At 49.6% G+C, this 12,905-nt stretch overlaps 1 non-coding gene across 1 annotated transcript; it reads right to left on the minus strand.

The window, feature by feature from the left end:
* Positions 1 to 11,197: 11,197 nt before the first annotated feature.
* On the minus strand, positions 11,198 to 11,270 carry TRNAR-CCU. The gene has a single exon. It is a non-coding gene; the product is annotated as a tRNA-Arg (tRNA).
* Positions 11,271 to 12,905: the final 1,635 nt, after the last annotated feature.

Genomic DNA, 12,905 nt, shown 5'->3' on the forward strand with positions numbered 1-12,905 from the left:
GGAAGCAGGCTCCAGGCTCTGAGCTGTCAGCACAGAGCCCGATGCAGGGCTCCAACTCACAAACCGTGAGATCATGACCTGAGCTGAAGTGGGACGCTTCACCGCTTCACCGACTGAGCCACCCAGGCGCCCCGCGAGTGTGTTTTTCTAGGGCAGTGCTTCTCAAACTGTAATGTGCACATGAATCACCCGGAGATTTTGTTAAAAGTGCAGATTCTGATTCACTTAGTCTGGGTTGGACCATGCTTTGGGTAGGTCCCACCCAGACCTCCTGAGTTGGGATCTGCATTTTAACAAGATTCCCTGTGCAATCTGGGGGCATGTTAAATTTGGAGAAGCGATGTTCTAGATCATGAGGGTTTTAGCTCTTAGCATTAAAGGCTTATGTGGTTGGCACAGATGGAATGAATTCCTTTTTTTTTTTCTTTTAATGTATGTATGGTTGTTTGTTTGTTTAGAGAATCCGAGCAGGCTCCACCCTGTCAGCGCAGAGCCCAACCCAGGGCCCGATCTCACGAACCTTGAGATCATGACCTGAGACGAAATCAAGAGTCGGACGCTCAACCGACCAAGCCACCCACCTGCCCCTTGAGTTCCTTTCCATTCGCCTTGTTTTGAGCGGCTTCAGAGCCAAGGGACTGAACTGTAGAGGATTGTTGTCAACCAAGGGCGATCTGGGTCCCCGGGGCACATTTGGCAATGGCTGGAGATGCATTTGATGGTCACAACTGGGAGGAAGCTACTGGGATGCAGCGGGAGCAGGCCAGGCTGCTAAACATCCCATGACGCCCAGGGCGGCCCCACAGCTGAGAAAGTTAGTAGCACCAAGATCAAAAAACCCTCCTTTGGAGGGATCAGCCTTGAATTTAGATGGCTTATCCAAATGTGGTCAGTCCCATTTGAAGTCTCAAGTTAGCTTTTATTATTTATAATTTATCAAATATAGAAGTCAGATCTCGGCCAAACACTGGATTCACCAATGGACAGATGGTAGGTTCCATAATACAGAAAAAGATCAAAAAGGAACAGGCACTCTTATAAATATAACATGACATCTACCTGCACTGAGGTGTAGAAATGATGCAACCAAATTATTACCCACTCGAGGGGCGCCTGGCTGGCTAAGTCAGTTAAGCCTCTGACTCTTGGCTTTGTCTTGGGTCACGATCTCATGGTTCGTGAGATCAAGCCTTGCATTGGGCTCCACGATGACAGCATGGAGCCTGCTTGGGATTCTCTCTCTCTCTCTCTCTCTCTCTCTCTCTCTGCCCCTCCCCCACTCATGATCATATTCTCTCTCCCTCTCTCTCTCTCTCTCCCTCTCTCTCAAAGTAAGTAAAATTAAAACAAAATTATTGTCCATTTGAGGCATAAGAAGGCAGTTTAAGCGGCCTGCATTTATAATACTCTGTTGCTAGGGATCAAGATTGTTTGGGAAATTTTTAAGAGTTGGAAGGACACATGCAAATTCTCAGGCCCCATCCCTGACCTTCTGAACCAGAAGCTTTAGGGTTAGGGCCCCGGAATTCAGTATTTAGAGGCTTTCCAGGTAATGCTGATGCCCACTCTGGTTGGAGAACCACTGCCTTAGGAGAAAGGCTGAACTGTTAGGGGTCTGGCTAGAACATAAAGAGGGAGTTGAGATCTTGGGCTGAGACTGAACCAATGAGGAATTGGGGAGGACACGTTTTGAACCATAATTCCCTTGGATTTGAGCGTGTAAGGCAAAAAGCACACTCTCTCTAATCTATATGCTTTGATGCTGGTTCTTTGATCTTATCTGAAGTGATCAACAGAAGGTTTCTCCACAACTAGGTCAGGAATGCCACCTGTGAGACAACTGTCAACTGACATTGATTTTAAGATGTGTCTCGATTGCATGAATGCATCAAATCTGGATGCATTAACATGAGGGGGGAGAATGTTCATTTAGAATAAATGTATTAGGGTAATTTTCAGACTTTACTTTCTTCCTGGGAGTTTGGTCACGGGAGAGGGTTCATATTAAACTGAGGAATTTGTTATTGGAGTATCTTTCTGATGGCATTTGAGCTCACTGCTGGACAACGAGGCTGAATGTGAAATGGGAAGCAGATTTTCAGCTTTGGGTTCAGGGTGGCGTATCAGAATTAGGTTCAGCTGTGAATGATAGAAACCCCAAATACTCATGGCTTCAACAAGATGGAAGTCTATTTCCCTCTCACAGAAGTCTGGAAGTGGGGGCTGCTTGAAGGTGAAAGTGAGTTAAGCATCAAGGACTGGGTGTCCTCTCTCCTGCTGCTCGGCTGTTTTAAGTGTAGGGCCCCATGGTTCAATATAGTTGCTTGAGTGCCAGCCGTTGTGTTCACATTCCACTTGTGGAGAGGGCTGAGGGCCAAGTTCAGGGGAGCTCTGGTCAAATCAAGGAGGGTGCCTGCAATGCAGAGAGAGAACGAGTGGCCAGTGAGGTGAGGGACAACTCAGGAGAGTGTGGATCAAAAGAAGGAGAGCATTTGAGGAAAAGCAGCATGAGGGCTTCTCATTCCCATTTGGGTCGGGGCCACGGTGGTCTTTTCTGGCCACGTGGATTTACTCTGCGTTCCTTAGAAACGTTCTCTGGGAAGATCCATCCCACAAAAAACACGTAGCATTTCTCATCGCCTCACTGTTTCGACCTAAAACACCGCCTTTCTTTTCAGTAAGTCCTAAACAATGCTGGGGAAATGCCTCATAACACAGCAAACACCGTTTTCTCACCCACTCTGTCCTGGATGCCGTCTGTGTGCCCTTCAGACTCTGTTCCCACCCTGCCTGCATCATGGAGGCCGGCCTCTGCACCTGCATCCGTAGGACCCCTTACCCTCTGGCTCCCTGTTGGATTTGGCTACAGCGATGACCAGCAGGACAGAGGAGAGAGGAGAGCGAGGTCAGGGAGTTTCTCCCCCTGGGGCTGGGTGCGTCCGTCAAGCCAAGGCCACAGCTCCTGGGTCCCTCTCCTCACTGCTCTCTCTCTGGGTTCCGCTAGAGGCTTCTTTCCTTTGACTTCTCCGATGTGGGGATGGTAACAGCTACCCACCGTTACATATTTCTCGGGATTTCCCTACACCTGCCCACCTTTGACAAAAGCCCCTTGATTCAAGTCTCCCTGAGTTTCCCAACTTGAAGGGGCCTTTCCTTCCCATTGGGATCTTGATGGATGCACACTCTGGTCCACCAGCCTCCCTCCCGAGGCTCTACACGACACTTCCTCAGGTCACTGATGACCACCACGTTGCGAGTCCGGTGGCCAATTCTCAATTCTCATCCGAGTGGACCTGTCTCAGCACGGAACATGCTGACCCCCTCACCCCCACCCTCCAACCTCCAGACTCATCCTTGCCTTCCAGAACCTCCTCTCTCCGGGTCTCCATCCCACCTCCCAGCCACTCCCCAGTCCCCTTTGCTGGCTGCTCTGAGTCTTGCTTCCCCGTCTCTTCCACTGGGTTGCCCCAGGCTAACTTTGAACCTTTTCTCTTCTCCATGCTGGCAAACGAACCCAAGCCCGTCTGCCTGATGTCTAGCAAAGCAAATCACTGACACATCAGGTTTGCAGCAAGGAAAGGGTCTTTGGAGAGGCAGCCAAAGGAGGAGACTCTAGGACAGCCTCAAATCTGCCTCTGCAAAGGCTGAGATGTATTTTTATGACCAGCGAGGTTGAGTTACACACATAAAGGGCGGGGAAACAGGAGGAGGTCATGATGAAGGACGGAGCATGTGCACAGGGTGGCATATATGTAACCCACATCCCCCGTTTGCTGGAGGGGGGCGGGTGGAGACTTTGCATCAGAACCAGGCGCAATTCAATCCTGCCTCCTGGAGGTTATGCCAGGACGGGGAGAAGGGCTATGGGCACTCACCAAGAGCTGGTACATACTGGATGGAGTCTTGGGCTCATTGCCTTGGGGAAGGAATGCAGGGCCTCCCTTGTTCCTAGGCTGGAACCTTGTCAGCTGACCCTGAGTCCAGGCTTCTGCAGAGACAGCCGCTTAGTGGGGTCTGAGAAGACACAATAATAGTTGAGCAGGGAGAAACAGCTCTATGAAAAATGAGCTTTCAACTTTCCGCTGGTCTCAGCCTCGTTAACCCCACGGGACACAGTTTCAAACCCACTCCTGTGGTGATGCGGTCAGCTCCCGCGCTGGATGCGTTCGCTCTGCCTGCCATCTCCACGTGGGTGTCTTGTGGGCGTCAGGACGCCACACGACCAGGCACAAACCCCCGACCTGCCCCACAGAACTGTTCCACGCTGCCTTTCCCATCTCAGCTGGAGGCAATGTCTGCTTGCGGGGGTGTTCAGGCATCCCTGACCCCAGGGATCCAATCTGCCCGGAAGTCCCCTTGGCTGTCCTTTCAAATTACATCCGGAAACTGACCACTTCTCTCTGCCTCCATGGCTACCGCCTTGTCCGTGCAGCTGCCACACGTCCTCCACCTGGATGATCGCAAGGAGCTCCTTCCTCCTCGCTTCGGCCTCTGCTTCCTACCGGCTCTTCCCTGCACATCGGCCAGAGCGATCGTGTCATGTGCAAGTCACGTCACCCCAACTTTGTCTCAGAATAGAAGGCAAAGCCTCAGTGTGGCGGACGGGGCCCCGCCTGGTCCAACGCCTTGTTCCCAACCCCTGTTATTTTTCTTGTTCACTCTGCTCTGGCCACCCTGGTGTCCTGGCTGGTCCCCCAACATGCCACGTATACCCCTGCCTTGGGGCCTCGGCCCTGGTTGTTCCCTCTGCCTGGCTCCCCCCCCCCACCCCAGATATCTGCGCGGTTGACACCCTCTTGTCCTTAGTTCTTCATTCAAATGTCACTTTCTCAAGGAATCCCGCCCCCATTTACAATTACAGCCCTTTCTCCTGACCCTCTTTCCTCTTAACCTGCTGTACCTTTTCTCTTTTCATAGCAAGTGTTACCTTCTAACATACTCTGTAACTTACTCGTTAATTGCGCTCCTCGGTCATTGATTATCTCCTTCCTCCTTCCCACTCCCCACCGCCACTGGGCATGGACCTTGGTCAGACATCTGTTTTTGCTTTTGTTAAGTTTACTTATTTCTTCTTCTGAGAGAGAGAGAGCGGGCATGAGCAGAGGAGGGGCAGAAAGAGAGGGAGAGAGAGAGAATCCCAAGCAGGCTCAGCACCGTCAGTGTGGAGCCTGACGCAGGCTCGAACTCACAAACCGTGAGCTCATGGCCTGAGCTGAAGTCAAGAGTCGGCCGCTTAACTGAACCACCCAGGTGCCCCAGATATCTGGGTTTTGTGTGTGTGTGTGATGTGTTCTGAGCATTTGGAACAGTGCAGTAACATAATAAATGCTCAATCAAACTTTACTAAATGATGGTATGGAGAATCTAATTGGTCTAATTCTATGCCCTATAAAGAGAAGCTTTTCCTCCTAGTCAAGTGTGTGCTAGTCTAAGGGAGGGGGCTTCCAGATTCCCAGAACCACTGAGCACGCTCCTTAAGTCACTAAGGGACGTCACTGGGTTTCCGCCCAGGTGTTGCTTCTCCCCAGTCACCAGACGGTGATGTCCACCTGCCACAGCCTCCTTGTCTCTGGGTGAGGGGGGAAGCTGGAGGTCCTCTCTGGCCTGGCTTGGTTCACCTGTTTCTCTGGCCCTGGTTGTTTCCACCTTGGGGCTAGGTCGATTTCCCCCGGTTCTTCGAGGAGGTGCCGGAGGATGAATGAACTGGTGTGTGGGGTCGGGGAGAGAGGCGAAATACCTGAGGTGGGAAAGCCAGTGAGATTCACCTGGCCCGGGGAACCCAGACTTCGGGGGGTGGTCAGGACCCGCTCAGTGGTTCTGGGAATCAGGGAGCCCCTCCTGAGCCCTGAAGGCAGAGGACTCAGAATTTGAGCTCATGTCCAAGATCAGCAGTGACAGTGGAAGAAGGGACAGAGCAGGGGTGGGCCCAGTGTTGTCCAGGTGAGTGTTGTCCATGGTGGCAAGGTGATCGGTCGACGTGTCACCAGTCACGGTGATGCCACTGGCGAGGTCCTCTGCAAGGCCCTAACTCCGAGCCACCAATCCAGGAACCTGTTCAGGTGTCCACACACCTTCCCTCACACTTGCGGTTCCGGGTGGCAAAGCCACTGGGAGGGGGCCTTCTGTTCAAGTGCCCAAGCCCTGCCCTGGCACTAGCTGCCAGTCAAGTCAAGGCCCCTCCCACCTCCTCCCTGGTGGTCCAGGCCCTCCAGAAGCCACCGGTGTCTACCCATCCCTGTTTCAGCTTCCCAAGCCTGCTCTGAACTTGCCACGATCCTGGTGGCTTAAAAGAACACAGTTGATTCTCTTACAGCATCGGAGGCAGAAGTCCCAAGTCAGTTTCACCGGGCGGAAATGGAGGTGTATATAGTCAGGGCTGCGCTCCCCTCTGGAGGCCCTGGGCAGAATCTGTCTCTGGCCTTTTCCAGCCTCTTGAGCTGCGTCGCTTGGCTTGTAGCGCCTGCCTCCGTCTGCAAAGCCAGCAGTGTCACTGCAGTGGTCACTTCCCTTTCTTTTTCGGCCGCAAGCTGTCCTTTGCTTCCCTCTTGTAATAAAAGGCACCGCGTGACTCCATTTAGGACCCGCCTGGACCATTTAGGATAGCCTCCCCGTCTCAAATTCCTGTTTTAATTACCTCTGTCACATCCCTGTTGCCACATTAGGTGACATTCACAGGTTTCTAGGGATGAGGACTGGGTAACTTTGGGACGTTTCAGCTTTTACCACAGTCTCCATCGTCGCAACCACTTGCCCTGACACCTGCCCTGACCTCCCATGAGCCCCCAAGATGCCAAAGGGGGGGGTGGTCCTTTTGTTGTGCCGGGCTGTTACCCCGGGGACCCCGTGTGGGTGGTCCCTTGGTGGCTGGGGTCCCCCCACTAGCTCTGCCATGTCCCACCACAGACCCCACAGACCCTCCTCTCTTCCTCCTGCTGCCGGCTGCAGAAGTAAGCACCCCTCTCCCCGTGAAGCCCCAGGCAGGGACCTTCCCTGAGTAGGGCCGGAGCAGCGTCTTTTCCAGTGAAATCCTCCAATAACCCACCTCCTCCTGGTCCAACTGCTGTGGTGGGGCTCCCCCCGCTGGGGAGGAGTGGTATTACACCTAAGTCTTAACAAAAAGTCCCTACGTATTTGTGTCCTTTTCAGCTAAAGAAAAGGGAGGCCCAGGGAAATTAAGATATTTGTTCTTAGTGGCAGAGCTCGGAATTGAAAAGTCCATTTGCTCTTTGTACCACAATGCGCCGTCTTTGTGAAGCGAGAGTATGTGGGGTTGAAAGACACAAAAACACTACGGCAAAAAGCTACAGCCCTGGAGGACAAAGCTCTACCCTTCCTGGGGTGGAGGCGGGAGGGATACCCAGAGGCGGGTGGCAGGGGGCTTATCCTGAGACCCCTGTGAAGATACAGGGAGAAGTTGGTCATACGCAAGCCGAGTGGAAGAAACCGACCCCGCTGACACCTTGCTCTTGGATCTAGCTTTCCAAACTGTTGTTCGAGGTACCTAGTTGATGGTGCTTTATCATGACAGTCTGAGCAGACAAATACACCCAGGCAAGGGCCTGACTCGGCAGAGACAGGCGGGAACTTCCTGGGGAGGTGCAAATGTTCCATATTGTGATGGGATGAGGATTACGTGGGTGTATCCACTTGTCAAACTTGTCCAGCTAAGATTTGTGCATTTCAGCACATGTGTCTTTTCCCTCTAAGAAGCAACCGTAAACAATAACGATGATGATAAGTGAGTGCAGGTGCAGAGTGGGTGGGGGGGGGGGTGGATGATAAAAGAAGGCAGAATGTTGATAAATGTTGAAGCTTGGGGATGAGTACAGAGGAGTTCATGATATAATTTTGTTTACTTTGTGTCTGTCAGACGTTTTCAAAGATCAAAAGTTTAAAATGAAAAGGTAAAGCACATGGAAATGATGCTCTCTTCTCTCTCTCCTTTTCTCGTGGTGGACTTCCTGGCTCTCTTTTCTGTCCTTCCACGTGACTGGTTGAGGTGTGGAAAGATCCTGAGATTCAGGCTTCATGGATGACTTGTTGCTGTGGTTCCATAGAGCTGATATATCATGGAGATTAAGCATTCAGTCTTTTTTTTTTTTTTTTTTTTTGTTAAAAATCTTTTTAATGTTTATTTTTGAGAGAAAGAGGGAGAGGGAGAGGAACAGGGAGTTGGGGGAAACGAAGATCCAAAGCGGGCTCTGTGCTGACGGCAGAGAGCCCGATGCAGGGCTTGAACCCATGAACTGTGAGAACATGACCTGAGCTGAAGTCAGATGCTTAACCGACTGAGCCACCCAGATGCCCCAGGCACTCAGTCTTTGGAAGACTGAGTTGGAATCCCAACTGCCACTAAGAATTTGTGTTAATCATTTGGCTTTTTTTTATTCTCTGTTTCTCATCTACACAGTGGAGTTAATAACAGCTACTTCATCAGGGAAGTTAAAAAATATTAAACATAAGAATGTATACAAATCACTGAGCATGCCTTTAATGCAAGTAACAGAAAACCCAAGTGAACTGGTTTAAACAATAAAGGAAGTCTATTGACTTGTGTTTAAGAAAAAGATTATCGGCTTTCAGGTAGGGTTTGATCCAGAGGCACAGCTTATTATTATTATTATTATTATTATTATTATTAATTCAGAAAGCCTCCATATCTCTTTATACCTCTTACCATATTTTATTCCAGATATTTGAGATTTTTCTTCTTTTCTTTTTTCCCCCCTGGCTTATCTATCTGAGAAGAGATTTTACACATAGGCAAGATCAAGCGGCCTCGATTTCATTTCCTATACTCTCCTGCTTGCAAACTGTACTGCTTTTGTTTTTTTCTGTTTATGCTCTGCACCATAATTTCCTTCCTTCTGTTCTCAAATATGTCAAGCTCAGTCCTGCCTCTTTGCCCTTGTTTTAGCTGCTTTCTCTGCCTGGTTTGAGTTTTCCTTGATCATCTTAGGGCTGACTTCTTCATATCACACTTCAGATATTCTCTCCTGTGTATACAGCGCCTTTCCTGACCACCCTCTCTCAAATTCAGACCCTGTTTCCTTTTATTCTCTTGCTTTCTTTTCTTCATATTCATTACGACTATCTTTTTTTCCCCCTTGTAATTTGTTAATTGGCTGCATCTGTCTCCTCCCAGGGGCTTGTAAGTGTCGAGAGGCAGGGACCTTGCCTGTCTGACTTTTGCCTGTCCCTGATTTTTGCGCCTGAAACATTCAACATACGCAATAGACATCCTGCTGAATGAATGGATGGAAAGCAGGGAAGAAAGTATTACCTACCTCATAGGATTGCTAAGAGGGTCGAATGCAAAGATGCATTTAAAAGGAAAGGTACAGCCTAGGGAATAGAGTCAATAATATTTTGGTAATTTTGTATGGCGACAGATGGTGACGACACTTACCGGGATGAGCATTTCGTAACGTACGTAATGGTTGAATCACTATGCTGTACATCTGAGACAGATATGATATTGTGTGTCAATTGTACTTCAATAAAAAAAACCAGAGTGCTTGGCCTGAGACCTGCATTGAGATGCATTGTTGTTGCTGCTGTTGTCGATATCCCTGCTTCTGGGTACCTTTCTCCAACATGCTCTCTTTCGGATGGAAATTACTCCCAGGCCATGACCCAGTTGAAAAGTGGGAAAGTCCCTCAGTCAGCCAGCTGGCTTTTTTCATCTCATCCAAGCTACGGAAAGCCGAAAGCCGTCGATATGATTTATTTCCCTTAGGGGATGGAATTCATCAGTAGCTTTTGCCCTTGAAAAGTCTCCTGGGCTGGGTTGGAACGAAATGTGGGAAGCTCAGATGGTCTGGATTTCATTGTCAAGGTCTTCAGAGACCGGTGAGAGCTTCCTCGCTTCACTGGCCAAATAAAAGCGTGAAAATTAAAGATGTGCTTGTGGGAAGGTGGCTGGAAAAAGTCTGGCTTCTCCCAAAGGTTTAGCCCTTCCTGAAAGAGCCTCTTCTTTGGGGGCAAATCTCTCCACAAGTCCATTCTCAGAGTTTCTAGAGCCAAGAGAGCAGTAATATCATTCTCAGACCTGGTAGCTAGGGCCCCTGCCCTGGGGTGAGGACTGCAGGCCAGGGATGTGCCTGTTTGGTGCCTGTGGTCCCACCTTCTGCAATTTCCTTGTCCTAATGGCCCTGAGTCATTTCCACATGCAGATTGCTTGCCCAGGTTCAGCCTCTTGAGTGAAGGTGAGGGATGCCACATGCTGGGTAGAGTGGGAAGGCATGAGTGGAGCTCAGTGGCTCAAGGGGTAGGCTGTGTTAGGCACCATTGACGTGTCTCCCCAGATTCTTGGGGCCCCGCCTATGTCCTGGCCCCTCAGCACTTGACTGCATCGTGGCCAGGCCTCAGGTGAACCAGGTGTGGTTTCTATCCCTGGTTTGCTCCCAGTCTACCATTCACTCATTCATCTACCTAATTATGTCTCCTTATATCACATCTGGAAGATTTGCAGTCTCTGATGATCACCTTTCTGCCACTTGGCATGCACCTGACCTTGTTCCACTTAGTACCGGGCAGGATGCATCAGTTGAAGTCCATCCTAAAAGTCAGGACAAAGGCAAAATAAGAATGATTTTTGGATTAAATGTGTGATTTTTTTTTTTTTTTTAATTTGAGAGAAAGAGGGGGTGGGGAGAGAGAGTGCTAACGGGGGAGAGGGGCAGAGGGAGAGTAAGAATCTCAAGCAGGGTCCACGCTCAGTGTGGAGCCTGACTCGGGCCTTGATCCTATGACCCTGGGATCATGACATGAACTGAAATCAAGAGTCGGACGCTCAACCAAATGAGCCACCCAGGCACCCCTGATTTCTGTTAATATAGCTGAGACATAGTATAGGGGCCGAGGGCAGACCACCCCAAAATGTGCCACTTTGGCATATTGATAATTTAATTTATTTTAATTTTTGTTTTTAGTTTTTAAAAATAAAAAAAAATGTTTATTTTTGAGAGAGATTGAGAGAGTGAGCAGGGGGAGGGGCAGAGAGAGAGGAGAGAGAGAATCCCAAGCAGGCTTTGGGCTGTCAGTGTGCAGCCTGACTTGGGGTTCAATCTCATGAACCGTGAGATCACGACCTGAGCCAACATCAAGAGTTGGACACCCAATGGACTGAGCCACCCAGGCGGCCCTAGTGTTTTTAAGTTTTAATTTTTATAGATTTTATTTTAAGTAATCTCTACACCCAGTGTGGGGCTTGAACCCATGACCCTGAGATCAGGAGTCCCATGCTCCACCGACTGAGCCAGCCAGGCTCCCTGGCATATTGGTTATTTTAAATAAAAGTTACCTGTGCATGAAGGACGGTCGGACCCTCCTTGTCCCCCCAACCCCCTCAAAGCAGGAGAGAAATCTCCTATGTGAAAGGTACCCTCCATGTCCTAGGAGGTAAAGAGACATCCTTACCACCAGAAGTGGGAAATTTAGAGCCCAGAGGGCTATATTAACAACCATTGTTACTTTTTACCTATTTACTACCCTGGCCCAAATTCAGTTTAGAATTCTTTACTCATGGAAGCTCCCAAACTTAAGTTGTTTTTTTTCTGCCAATTTCTCAGGTTTTTTTTGTCTTTTTGTCTAAAAAGTGTAAGAACTGCTTGCCCCTAGTCGTTTCCTTGGGTCTCAATTTCATTACTGGGCTCCCATGACTGCATAATAAAACCCTGTTTTTTTCCCTCCTATTAACCTGTCTCATGTAAATTTAATTCTTAGTCCAGCTGGAAGACTGTGAAAAGGGTAGAGGAAGGATGCTCCCTTCCCAATGAGAGCAAAAACTGAGACATTGTTGTTTCATCCCGGCCAGGCTGCGCGAACTACCCGGAACTACCATCCAGGGGCCGGGCTGCCAGACGGGTCCAAGTGGACATTCCTGCCAAGCTTTCTAACATCAGAAGCGGCAGAAACAACAGACTTTGGATCAAGACAGTGGTGGGTGAGAGTTCTCACTGTCCCTTACACACGGCTCTTGCACCAGTGTGCGTGTGTGTGTATGTGTGTGTGTGTGCATGCACGATAGGGTAAATTTCCAGAAGCGGGGTTGCTGAGTCAAAGGGATAGAAGCACTTATAGTTGACCAGTTGCCGGTCAACTATAGTTGATCAGTTACACCACAGTTACGCCTGTTACGCCACAGTCCCCCCACCCCACCCCCCTGTCCCAGCACAATGTTATTGTTGGCTTGTACAAGACACCAGTTTTACTTTATTAATTTCATCCTCTTGCTCCCTGCTGATTTATTCTTCATATGTTTATGGTTCCTTGAAAAATATTTAGTCTCTGTGTGTGCTTTAAAATCATACACAAGGTATTAGGATATATATTTCCCTTTTTCTTCTGCCAAGGTGGCAAACGGGCATGGGGGCTGGCTCCCTTAGCCAAAACCAGTCTGGCAAAGCCACAGATCTGAGAGAGAAGCTTGGATCTGAAGCACAAACAAAAGAACCTCTGTAGGGTCCTGCAGGGAAACAGGGAGCTGATCTCGACTGGACTGGCAGGGGTGGTTGTCAAAGACGGGGAGAAGGGGCTGGCCCTGCCCTGGAGTGGAAGACTGCCCCCTTTTGGCAATGACTGGATAGGTTGGCAGGAAGCTTCTTGAACTCTCTTCTTCCTCTCCCTTTGCTTCCTCCCCGGAAGCCAGAGCTGAGGGGCTTAAGTTCTGGTGGTAAATATTAGGACTGTCCAAAGGCCTGCTGGGGTGAGGAATTGTTGGAAACAATGCAGAATGCTCAGCTGCCCTCAGGCCTTCATTCTTTCCTCTCCTTTTCCTCCCAACCGGCAATCCCAGAGGTTGTCGATTTTAATCTCGGGATGTGCCTGCCAGCGCTGCTCCTCCCCAGCTGTTTAATGAGGAGATCCTGATCAGAATATCCTTTCAGGGGCGCCTGGGTGGC

The sequence above is a fragment of the Leopardus geoffroyi genome, chromosome C1 (genome assembly GCF_018350155.1).
Source record: "Leopardus geoffroyi isolate Oge1 chromosome C1, O.geoffroyi_Oge1_pat1.0, whole genome shotgun sequence".
Lineage (NCBI taxonomy): Eukaryota > Metazoa > Chordata > Mammalia > Carnivora > Felidae > Leopardus > Leopardus geoffroyi.